This window comes from Cebus imitator, unplaced genomic scaffold, assembly GCF_001604975.1.
Source record: "Cebus imitator isolate Cc_AM_T3 unplaced genomic scaffold, Cebus_imitator-1.0 Scaffold865, whole genome shotgun sequence".
Classification (NCBI taxonomy): Eukaryota; Metazoa; Chordata; class Mammalia; order Primates; family Cebidae; genus Cebus; species Cebus imitator.
In genome coordinates, this window is record NW_016108180.1 from 100,676 (window position 1) to 113,244 (window position 12,569).

At 54.5% G+C, this 12,569-nt stretch overlaps 1 protein-coding gene across 6 annotated transcripts in view; it reads right to left on the reverse strand.

The window, feature by feature from the left end:
* A4GALT (alpha 1,4-galactosyltransferase (P blood group)) overlaps nucleotides 1-12,569 on the reverse strand; it is a 34,916-nt gene that overhangs the window by 2,561 nt on the left and 19,786 nt on the right. For 2 of the 6 annotated variants that reach the window (XM_037735639.1, XM_017520703.2), the window contains exon 2: nucleotides 1,521-1,710. The exons of 2 other annotated variants lie outside the window; for them this stretch is intronic. The gene's annotated coding sequence lies outside the window, so the exon portion shown is untranslated. Of the gene's footprint in view, nucleotides 1-1,520; nucleotides 1,711-2,112; nucleotides 2,162-9,232; nucleotides 9,295-12,569 lie in introns of those variants that run through there. 2 more of the 6 variants (XM_037735641.1, XM_037735640.1) reach the window with 2 other exon arrangements.

Sequence of the window (12,569 nt, forward strand, 5' to 3'; positions counted from 1 at the left end):
ACACCTGTAGTCCCAGCTACTAGGGAGGCTGAGAAAGGAGAATTGCTTGAACCCAGGAGCCAGAGGTGGCAGTGAGCCGAGACTGCACCACTGCACTCCAGCCTGGCAACAGAGTGAGACTCGTCTAAAAAAAAAACAAAAACCAAATGGGAGCACAGTGGGCCATGGACTGGGGTCTCAGCAGTGTCCCTTCCACTCTCTGTGACACACCTGTGAGCTCCCCCAAGGACCGGGCCAGTGCCACCCATGGCATGCCACCATCACAAGTCCAGGCCAGAGTCTGGTCCGTGTAAGAACTGTCAGAAGTGATAGCTTTGCCATGTGACACACAGGGCTCTGTTAGGAGGGGCAGCCTGGGATTTGAGGTCCAGCTCCTGCCCCCCTCAGCTCCACGAGCCAGACCTGAGGCTCGTCCGAGGGCAGGCCACAGAGTGGGCCTGCGGACATTCAGCATGAGGCCTGGGGCTCCGGCAGGCCAGGGCGCTGGCTTGCTAAGGGCTGGCCCGGCAGGTACACTCACAGGGTGCCTGCTCCAGGCACAAAGGATGGGAGGCCTACTGCGTCCCAGAGCCCTTTGCCCCAGACACAAGGGGGTCTTTTAGTCCCCTGGCTGCCCAGCCCGGACCCTGGGCTGTGCTTCTCATAGACACAGGTGGGAGAGAACCAGGTAGGTCGTGCTGCAGGCCATGATGCTGACTGGTCCTCCTGCCCCGGACCTCACTCTTTCCCGGCGATGTCCACTTGGCCGGTGGCCAGGAAGATGCCCAGGTTCCTCGCAGGTGGTTGGGAGAACAAGGCAGGCTTGGACCCTGCTCCTGGGGGCATGTTACTGAGCTCTCTGAGCCTCGGTCTTTCCACCTGCAGGACAGGACACTGGAGCCCACTCAAGGGTAACATCCCCTCATTCACAATTCAGTAAACACTGGCTGTCCCTCCTGTCCATGCCGGGTAACTCTCTCAGCATCTCACACATGGGAACATGTGTGGCCCCTTACAACGACCCTATGGGGTGACAATCATCACCCCCACCTTACAGATGAGAAAATGGAGGTACGGAAGCGCTGTACCTACTGCAGAGTCCCACAGCCAGCAGTGACAGCGCAGGAGTTAGATCCCAGGCCGCCTGGCTGAGGTCTCTGCTCTCACCACTGCACCGCCCTGCCTGGGAGACGTGGCTAGCCAGTGTACTCCGTGTGTTGCAGGAACTGGGTGCAAGCTGACCTGAGCTGTATCAACTGTTAACAGCCAGCGGGACCAGCAATGACTCAATGATTTCTAAGTGCTCTGTGACAAACTTACCCCCTCTGGCCCTCAGCAAGCCCGGGGGCAGTTGCATCATTTCTACGTTAGGTGCCAGAGAACCTGGGCACAAAGTCAAGGGACTGGGTGCAACCTGGGCTCTAAGGGGAGCTGGGAGTTGGTGCCCTCCCAAGGACAGGCAGAAGCTGGAGTGGCAATCTCACACGGGCTGAGGGCGGTGCTGGGAGCCTGGCGCTTGGTGACGTAGGCTAGGCCCTTACCAGGGTAGAGAGCAGGGAACCTTGATGATGTCACTGGCTGGTAACTGACCAGTCTTGGCAGCGCATGGCAGAGAGGTGGGGATCCTGGCAGCCCACAGGCCTCCGGGAGACACACCCTGGCTCAGCAGCCGACCTTCTTTGCCAATACAAACGCGGCCCTTCCACGCACTTGCAGCGCCTCCAAATCCATCTGCAAAAGATGGCAAGAAGAGAGTGAGACAGGTCGCCGGCTCTCAGAGGCCTCGTATCCCTGGCCACACACACAGATCAGGCCTGGGACTCACGTGTTCACTGATTCATTCACTTGCTCCACTTCTCAGGGGACCCTCAGGGACAGGGCAGGCCCTGCACTGGTACCCAGGAGAAGGGGAGAGTCAGACACAGCCTTGCCCCAAAGGAGCTCTCAGCCTGGTGGGAGCACCATTTAGAAACAGAGGTCAGGTCTGGTGGTTCACGCCTGTAATTCCAGCACTTTGGGAGGCCGAGGAAGTCTGATCACTTGCGGTCAAGAGTTTGAGAACAGCCTGGCCAACACAGCGAAACCTTGTCTCTACTAAAAGTACAAAAATTAGCCAGGTGTGGTGGCGCACACCTGTAATCCCAGCTACTCAGGAGGCTGAGGCAGGAGAACTGCTTGAACCCAGGAGGCAGAGGTTGTGGCAAGCTGAGATTGCGCCACTGCACCACAGCAATCTCAGCTGTGGTGATAGAGACAGACTTTTTTTTTTTGTTCCAATGCACAGACTCTATCTTAAAAAAAAAAAAAAAAATGGTGGCTGACACCTATAATCTCAGCACTTTGGGAGGCCAAGGTGAGTGGATCACCTGAGGTCAGGATTTCGAAACCACCCTGACCAACAAGGTCAAACCCCATCTCTATAAATAAAATAAAATAAAACAATAAAAAGCCAGGCGTAGTGGCTCCAGCACTTTGGGAGACTGAGGGGGGATCACCTGAGGTCAGGAGTTCGAGAGCCCCCTGACCAAAATGGAGAAACCTCATCTCTATTAAATATACAATATTAGCCAGGTGTGGTGACACATGCCTGTAATGCCAGCTACTCAGGAGAATCGCTTGAACCCAGGAGGCAGAGGTTACGGTGAGCTGAGATCGCACCATTGCAGTCAAGCCTGGGCAGTAAGAGTGAAACTCCATCTCAAAAAAAAAATAAAGGAAACAGACAAAAATGGTGACCCCCTCGGGTGGGTGACACTTGGTTAAGCACCAAGGATGAGCACGTCAGACGGAGCAGACGCAGTGGCTCCAGACCTCCGTAAGCACCATGGGGACAAGCGTCCAGCGTGCACCTGCGTCTTCTCTCCCCACTAACCTGCTCGGAGCTCAGCACGCAGCAGGCACATGGGAAAAAGGCTCACTCTGACCCACTCTCTCGACAGCCAGCAGGATGCTTTACAAATACGTCGGCCATGTCATTCTCAGCTCAGACCCTGCGTGATGTGGGAGGTCCTGATCCACTGGGCCCCATGTGTCCCCCACACCCTAACCTCATATTCTGCTGCTCTACCTGCTGCCTGTGCCCCAGCCACACCGGGCCACCCGTTTCTCGGGCCTCGTGTGGCTGCCAGGGCCTTGACACCTGCTGTCCTTCTGCTTGGAAGGTTGTTCCCTCAGGTGTCCACTCAAAAGTCCCCTTCCCATCAGGTCCTCCCTGGGCCCCGTGAAATTCCCACTCCCCTCCACTGCTTCAGAGCCCCCCCCCTTAGGTTACTTATCCTTGCACTTACTCTAACACACTGTACATCCTACTTGTTTGCTTTGGTTGTCTTGTCTGGAACATAACCCCATGAGGCTAGCTATGTTTTGTGTTTTTGGTTTTTTTTTTTTTGAGACAGTCTTGCTGTCACCCAGGCTGGAGTGCAGTGGTGCGATCTCGGCTTACTGCAACCTCTGCTGCGTTAGTTTAAGTGATTCTCCTGCCTCAGCCTGCCGAGTAGCTGGGACTGCAGGTGCCCACCACCATGCCCAGCTAATTTTGTGTATTTTTAATAGAGATGGGTTTCAACATATTGGCGAGGCTGGTCTTGAACTCCCAACCTTGTGATCCGCCTGCCTTGGCCTCCCAAAGTGATGCGATTACAGGCATGAGCCACTGCGCTTGGCCTTATGTTTTGTTCAGCTCTGGAATGATAGAACAGTGCCCAGCACTTAGTGTGTAGTCAATAAATAATCAGTGATTACATGAATTAACCACCAAGTGAATTAATACATGATCTGTAGCCGGGCGCAGTGGCTCATGCCTGTAATCCTAACAGTTTGGGAGGCTGAGGTGGGTGGATCACCTGAGGTCAGGAGTTCAAAACAAGCCTGGCCATCATGGTGAAACCCCATCTTAAAAAAAAAAAAAAAAAAAAAAAAAAAAAAAAAAAAAAAAAAAAAAAAAAAAATTAATACATGATCAGTAAATGAATCAATGAGTGAGTGAATTAACGAGAGCGTGAGCACTGAGAGTGAACCAGTGAGTGTGCAGATCACTGTGGGGTCAGGGGCCAGGTGAGCTGCCTGGGATGGGGGTAGCAAGGACAGGTCTGTAGTGTAAAACAAAACACGGTGTCCCCCTGCCCCGTCTTTCTTCTGCAGGGAGAGGGGCTATTTTGGTCCTGGGTAATTTTAACTTCACGTGAATCACGCAGACGGGTGGGCAGTTGGAGGACCAGGAGCAGCAGCGCAGGCCCCTGGCCACTTGGGGGCCCCAAGTACTAGAATGATCTGCCTCCATGGTGTGGGTGGGGTCTGGGCCCACCTGGAGGGACAGGAGATGTCGCTGGACCACAGCTGGGGGTGCCAGACTTGGGCCACGCCATATTTGGTGTCAGAGCCCAAGACCCAGGAATGGAAACTACTTATGGGGCCAACTTGGCCACAGCCCAATACCCGGGTGACCTCAGGCCCAAAGCACGCTCCTGGGCCCGAGACAGGCCTCACAGTTACGGCCCACGTCCTGGGCTTTGTCAGCCGGGCCTGGCACAGCCCTGCTGCCTGCCCCTGCCTCCAGGCTCACCACTTCCCACCCCGTCGCCAGGGAGCTGTTCCCAGTTAGCGTGTTGCTGTGGCTACTCCCCTGCTCTAAGCCCCGCCATAGCTCCCATCACCAGGATCCCCCATGACTTATCTTAGGAAGTAAGGAGTGAGAAGAGGTGCAGGGAATGGCCGGGCGAGGTGACTCATGCCTGTAACCCCAGCATTTTGGGAGGTTGAGGTGGGCAGATCATGAGGTCAAGAGATTGAGACCATCCTGGCCAACATGGTGAAACCCCATCTCTACTAAAAATACAAAAATTAGCTGTGCATGGTGGTGGGTGCCTGTAATCCCAGCTACTCAGGAGGCCGAGGCAGGACAAAAATCACTTGAACCCAGGAGGCGGAGGCTGCAGTGAGTTGAGATCGAGCCATTGCACTCCAGCCTGAGTGACAAAGTGAGACTCCGTCTCTAAGAAAAAAAAAAAAAAAGAAAAATCGGCTGGGCACGGTGGCTCATGCCTGCAATCCAAGCACTTTGGGAGGCAGACATGGGTGGATCACAAGGCCAGGAGTTCCAGACCAGCCTGACCACCTGGCGAAACCCCGTATCTACTAAAAACACAAAAATTAGCCAGGCATGGTGGCACACACCTAACCCTAGCTACTCAGAAGGCTGTGGCAGAAGAATCACTTGAACCTGAGAGGCAGAGGTTGCAGTAAGCCAAGATCTCACCACTATACTCCAGCCTGGGCAACAGAGCAAGACTCTATCTCAAACAAACAAAGAAAAAAATAATTGAGAGTTGCAGGGCAATGGAGAGAGAGGGCCAAAGGCCAGGTCAGACCCCTGCTGGCCAGGCCCTTGGCACCAGCTCTTCAGGCCCCAACCAGGGGCATCAGCATCAGGGGCCCGGCCCAAGGGCCTGGAAAAGGCCCTCCAAGATGGAGCTTGTCATCCCTACACAAATTGCACCCCCACCTCTCCCTACAGTAGAAGCGCTACCCCTCCGGCCACATGTCTAGCCTAGCTTGGCCTAGCACTGGCCAACCATGACCCAACAAAAGAGAGTCCACACTGAGCCCCCATCCAGGCTGAGTGCGGACACAGAGGCTCCCAGAGTGCAGGGGTTGTGCCCTCGGAGGCTCCGATGTCCTGATGGGAACGTAGAGGCCCAGAGAGGTAAAGGTGTCAGAGGCGTGTGAACCAAACCAACTCCATCTTAAATAGCAGCTGGGTAAAATGGGGCTGGAACCTACTGGGCTACATTCTCAGATGGTCACGGCATTCTAAATCACAAGATGAGGAGTTCAGCCAAAATACAGCTCATAAGGACCTTGCTGATAAAACAGGTCGCAGTAGAGAATCCAGCCAAAACCCACCAAAACCAAAATGACCACGACAGTGACCTTTGGTCGTCCTCACTGTTACACTTCCATCAGCGCCATGATAGTTTACAAATGCCATGGCAAGTTACCCTCTATGGTCTAACTTTTATTCCTTTCCTTTTTTTTTTGAGACAGAGTCTCGCTGTGTCGCCCAGCCTGGAGTGCAGTGGTATGATCTTGGCTCACTGCAACCTCCGCCTCCTGGGTTCAAGCGATTCTCCCTCCTCAGCCGCCCAAGTAGCTGGGATTACAGGTGCCTGCCACCAAGCCGGGCTAATTTTTTGTATTTTTAGTAGAGAGGAGGTTTCACCATGTTCACCAGGATAGTCTTGAACTCCTGACATCAAGTGATCCACCCTCCTTGGCCTCCCAAAGTACTGGGATTATACTATGAGCCAACGCGCCTGGCCTTAATAAACCTCTTTCACTTTGCACTTCAAACTCACTTGGCGTGAGTGACCACGACCCCCTCCCACCACCCCACCCCCACATCACTCAACATTTCCTTCAATGCCCTTGGTCATGGGTCTGGCCCAGGGAGCAGACTGAGGACCTGCAGAGCCCCGTGCAGGGCCTGGGGAGGGCTCTGGGTCCCCGTTAGGGCAAGGGATACAGGAATAGGTGTAAGATCTTTTAGGCTGACTGAGGGTTCCGTGGATGCAGTGGCGATCCGCATGACCTACATGCACACTCTGGATGGCCTCCTGGAACAAAAAAATCTAAAGTAATTGGAAGACCATGAAGAGAAGAAGCATGATCAAATCCTGTGGGGCCTAATTAACTTGAGACATTCTCTATTGTTCCTTATTCCCTACCTCTGTTCTGGAAAAGGAATGTTGCTTCTATACCAACCAGTCAGGGCTGGTACAAAATACAGCCCAACGGCTAACTAAAAGGGCCTCTGAAATTAGACAGTGTCTCTGAAACTCACGAACCACGTGGTCCCACCTTTAAAATCTGGCACCGTGGCTCCTCCCACTAATGGAACCCCGGGCTGCCATATTGCTCCTTTTAGCCTCTGGCCCTTACCTAATGAACAGCCACAGTAATTAGAAAAACAACCATTCAGCTACTAGCCCTGGTGGGTACGAGCCACTAAGTACAAACACTAGGGTGCAAAAGGTGATGCACCCTAATATCCATAAGAGAGCATCAAAGGGGGAAATAAAGTGGAAATTTTGCCCAGGATTTTGTCAGCAGGTTGTCAGCGTCCCTATGTTTAAAACTGTTTCAATTTTTGTTCGTAACGGCCTCTTTCTGGTTCTGTACCTCAACTTATTGCTTACTAAGTGGAAAACCTTAAAAAAAAAAACTGCCTCGTTGTCTAAAACCTGCTGCGTTGTCTAAAGTCCCGAGTTCCTTCCCCTGCCCCTTCACCTAGAACAACTGTGTACTTTTCTTAGCCAGGGTCCAAACTTTTCAGTGCAAACCCTTCTAGGCCCGCCGGTGTAATAAAGTGTGTTCCTCCAACCCTGAGTGCCACTTGGGTTTCTCGTCAGGTGAAATTTTCCAAAACACCTCAATTGATAAGGCAATTGGGCTTTGTAACCAACTTGGTCAACCTCCTGACTCCAGACCCTACAACCCACTCCCAGCTTGCAAAAAAAACGCCCTAAACTGCACGTTCTGTAACTTTCCACTGCCCACCCCAAACCTATAAAACCAACTCCTATCCCACCGCCCTCCGCTGACTCTCTTTTCAGACTCAGCCCGCCCGCACCCAGGTGAATAAACAGCCATGTGGATTACACAAAGCCTGTTCAGGGGGAGTCTCTTCATTCAGAGCGTGCGTGTTAACACTGGGCAGAGGGAGAGGTTGAGGTGTGAGGCTGTTGAAACAGAGGCCGGCCAGGCACGGTGACTCATGCTTGTAATCCCAGCACTTTGGGAGGCCAAGGCAGGTGGATAACAAGGTCAGGAGCTCAAGACTAGCCTGGCCAACACAGTGAAACCTCATCTCTACTAAAAATACAAAATTAGATGGGCATGGTGGCGGGCGCCTGTAATCCCAGCTACTCAGGAGGCTGAGGCAGGAGAATCGCTTGAACCCAGGAGGCGGAGGTTACTGTGAGCCAAGATCCTGCCACTGCACTCCAGGCTGGGTGACAGAGCAAGACTGTCCAAAAAAAAAAAACCACACACACACACAAAAACAAAACAAAACAAAAAGAGGCCTTGGCTGCTCTCACAGGAGCTCTGGAGCTGGGGTGGCCTTCAGAGATGTTTGTTCCGAATCGCAATAGGGGCTGTGATGGTTAATTTCCTGTGTCAACTTGACCAGGCCACAGGGTGCCCCAATTAAACGTTACTCCTGGGTGTGTCTGGGGGCTGTTTCCAGATGAGATTAGCATTTGAATGTTGAACTCAGGAAGCAGATGGCCCCCAGAGTGGGTGGGCCCCCAACCCTCAAGGACCTGAGCAGAAGGAAAGGCTGAGGACGGAGGAACCGGCCCCACGTTCTCCTGTCTCACTGCTGAGCTGGGCCGTCTCATCTCATCGACTGGTTCTGTTTATTTGGAGAACCCCAGCTAACCCAGGGGCCTACACCGACATTAGCCCACAGCGGGTCCCTGGGGACAGGCTGCTCCTGAGGCAGGGGGCAGTCCACCCAGGAGACGGGGGCTCCAGGGCTCCACGGTGGGACCAGATGGAGCCACCGCATGCAGTGCAGCCCTCGGCCCCTGGAAATGACTGCGTATTTTCCATTTTTCACTCCTAAGGGGCAGAGGCTACTCCACCTCTCATTCTTTCCCAGCAGATAGCAGGAGCTCAGCAGATAAGGAAGAGACAAGGACTGGCCCTCCAATAAGCCAGGGACTACTTCCATTCTTCTCAGGTGCTTGGGGTCTCAAGAGGAGGGCACAGGAACTGGAACTCCAGGAGGGAGGCCAGCAGGTCATTCAAAGTGGGGATGTAGGGAGAAACACACCCAGCAATGGTGGAGGGGCGCCCATGGCCCCATCAGTACCTCGGCCGGATCCTGCCATGGCTTCCAAGCCTCCAGATAAGGAGCTGGCCCCTATGCATGGCCAGGCTGGGGTGTGGCCCCTGCTCATTTGTGATTGTAACCCCTTACACCCCTGACGTTTAAGATACCAGTGCCAAGGTACATGGGGGCTCCCCCTGCGTCACCAGCCATGTGACTGCAGTCAGACCATGCTCCTTCTCTGAGCCTCAGTCTCTCTGCCCACAAAATGGGATTAACTCTGGCAGGGCACAGTGGCCTACACCTGTAACCCCAGGACTTTGGGAAGCCGAGGCGGGTGGATCACCTGAGGTCAGGAGTTCGAGACCAGCCTGGCCCATATAGTGAAACTGTGTTTCTCCTAAAATTACAAAAAATTACCTGGGCATAGTAGCTGGTGCCTATAATCCCACCTACTCAGGAGGCTGAGGCAGGAGAATCGCTTGAACCCTGGAGGCGGAGGTTGCAGTGAGCCGAGATCGTGCCATTGTGCTCCAGCCTGGGCAACAAGAGGGAAATTCCATCACAAAAAAAAAGAAAGAAAGAAAGAAAGAAAAAGAAAAAAATTGGATTAACTCCAGCTTGGAGGGATGGAGGGAGGCGATGCATGTCCAGGGCCCAGCCCCTGCCGGGGCAGGCCCTCAACAGATGTGGCCACGGCCATGGCATCACAGGCCTCTTCCCCAGCAGGGGGGACTGGTGCGTATCTGTGTGCAGAAGTCTGTGAAGAGGCTGGGAGGGAAGGGCCCCTCAGGACAGTCCCTAAGGTCAGGAAGCACCGGCATGCGGCCAGAACTAGCAGCTCTTTATCATGCTCCCAGTCTCACAGCTGTCACCAACTGGACAGTCCAAGCATGCCATCTCTGTCCCATGGTCATACTTGCTTCTAGTGGAGCCAAACTGGGTCCCCTCCCAACCCACCTCCACCCCTGCCTGAGCAGACAGAGACCCCGGTGGACTTCACCCCAGGGTCTCCCAGCCCATTGCTTCCCGGCTTCTTTCCTGAGCAGGACTTTGTGTGGCCAGGCCTGGAGGACCAAGGTCCACAGCAATATGCCCGAGCTTCCTTCCTGGCCCTGCCCCATGCCCACAAGACAGGCCACTGCTCTAAGCCTTCACTCCTCTTCTGTGGACAGGTCACAGGTCACTGTGGGGATTGAGTGTGGTCAGGGCTCAGGTGGGTCCTAAACTCAGGCAGGAGCCCAAGGTGGACCCTGGCCAGGGTAAGGTGGAAAGGAAACTTCTCACACCACCTTCTCCAGGGTACCCATGACCCTATGGTCACATGTGGCTTTCAACATCACTGCTATGGCAGCTCCATAGAGAAGCTCCCTCTGCAGCAGGAGAAAAGTCACGTGCACCGCTGTTCTGCAGCGGAGACAGAGGGTCATCTAGGTTTACCTCCCCTGAGAATACCTGGTGTCCTGTGGGGAGCCGCCCCTGCCCGTGGGCCCCATCCCCTGGCTGTCACCGTGAGCACCGACTCCGGTCTGGCTAATGACAGTACCGTACACCCCTGGCCGCAGTGGTCAGGCTGGGGCGCGCAGGACCCAGGCCGGGCCAAGCTTCCCCTGGGGTTGCTAGGTGTGAGCCAGGAGCCGACAGGGAGAGCCTGCCTGGGAATGAAGCCAGCCTAGAGGCAAGAAGAGCCGAGGGAAGGAGACAGAGATCCACGGCGACCCACCGTGTGTACCCCACCCAAGAGGAAAGGAGCTCCTAGAAGTCAGTGATGGAACCTTCCGATGACCTCCTCAATCAATCAACGAACGTCTTCTTCCCTGATCAGTGTCTTCTTCCCGCTTTTTCTCTCCAGGGCTCCTTGTACCTCCCCTCTTTCTCTTGGTCCTGTCACTCCGGGTTGGTCTCTCTTTCTTTCTCTCTCCCCTCTCTCCCTCCTTATCGCCCTCAGCACACACCAGGATCCCTGACCCGACAACATCATATGAGGGGCGGGGCTGCAATAGCAGCAGACAGAGAGGGCCGGGGCCAGGCTCGCAGGACTGAAGGCACGCACCTGCTGTTGAGGACTTGTGCCCCACCCCCAGAAACGGGATCCCCCACCAGCGAAACACACTCTGTTTTTTATAGAGACAGAGTCTCGATCTGTCGCTCAGGCTGGAGTGCAGTGGCGTAATATCGGCTCACTGCCAACCTCTGCCGCCTGGGTTCAAGTGATTCTCTTGCTTCAGCCTCCCAAGTAGCTGGGACTACAGTTATGTGCCACCATGCCCAGCTAATTTTTTTGTACTTTTAGTAGAGACGGGTTTTTGCCGTGTTGGCCAGGCTGTTCTGGAACTCCTGACCTCAGGTGGTCCGCCCGCCTTGACCTCCCAAAGTGTTGGAATTACAGGTGTGAGCCACCGTGCCCGGCTGGACCATACTCTTGACCTCCAAGCGGCATGGGAACCCCCTTGCCGGGAAGAGGACACCTGGACTCACTGGGACTGGGAGGTTTGGGGGAAGGGACGCAGTGGGAGAGGAAGGGTCAGGAGCCTTCGTGCAGAGAAGGTGGGGAACCTGCCAGGTTCTTCCACTTGCTGAGGATACAGCGGGTGGAGTTAGGCGGTCCTAGCCCAAACAATGGGGTGGGCAGGTTGTCTTAGCTCAGCCTGACCCCCAGTGAGGGGTGCAGGGTCTACTCCAGCCAATCCCAGCCCCTGCTCTCCTATTTAACTTTCAGAAAAGTTAGCGGGCCGCAGTGGCACTGGGGCTAGGGCACAACACAGTGTGGTCTGCTGGCCACAGCATCCCTGCTCCCCATGCTGCAGCCTCGGCTGTCATGTGCTGCCCTGCTGTGTGTGTGTCTGAGCATGCTGCCCTACTGAGTGTGTGTGTGTGTGTGAGAGGATGCTCCCCTGCTGTGTGTGTGGGAATGCTGCCCTACTGTGTGTGTGTGAGAGAGGATGCTCCCTTGCTGTGTGTGTGTGAGAATGCTGCCCTACTGTGTGACTGTGTGAGTATGCTGTCCTATTGCATCTGTGTGGAGCATGCTACCCTACTGTGTGTGTGAGACAGCATGCTGCCCTACTCTCTGTGTGTGTGTGTGTGTGTGTGTGTGTGTGTGTGTGTGTGTTCCCCATCAGGCTGTGAATGACTTGGGGGCAGAGACTAACCCAGCCTAGGACTCAGGCATATATATTAAATAAGTAAGGAGTGTTTTAAAAACTCTGAAAGTGCAGAACTAGGAAGCTGTCCTTGGCCCACTCACCAGTGAGGTCAAGAGGATGACTTGCTGTGTCACCTTACACAGGTCACTTTCCTTTTTGGGCCTCAGATTCCCTTCTGCACAGTGGAGCGGGGGCAGGACTAACCAAATGCTCTAACCCTGGGGACACGTGGCCACCTGCTGCTAACCGCATGTGATAAGTAACACCTTAGCACAGACCCGAGGCACCAAGGACCCTGAGGGATCTGAAGCAAAAGGCCACAGAGTCAGCAAGCAGCATGGACTGCAGAATTCAAATCCAGGTCCGGCCTGTCAGCTTCCACACCTGCTGCCATTTGGCAGCCTGACCTTGGACCCACCTCTGCCCCTCCCTGGGCCTTCACTGCTTTGTCCATTAGAGGAGCAGGTGGGCTCCTTGGCCTTAGAACTCAGATCCCCCTTGGTGTGAAAACTCAACACCCAGAGCTTCTAAACCCTGGCTGGAGGGCCCACTGTCCTGTGCCCCACCCCTGGTCCCCATAATCTTTCAGGGTACAAATAAATACAATATTT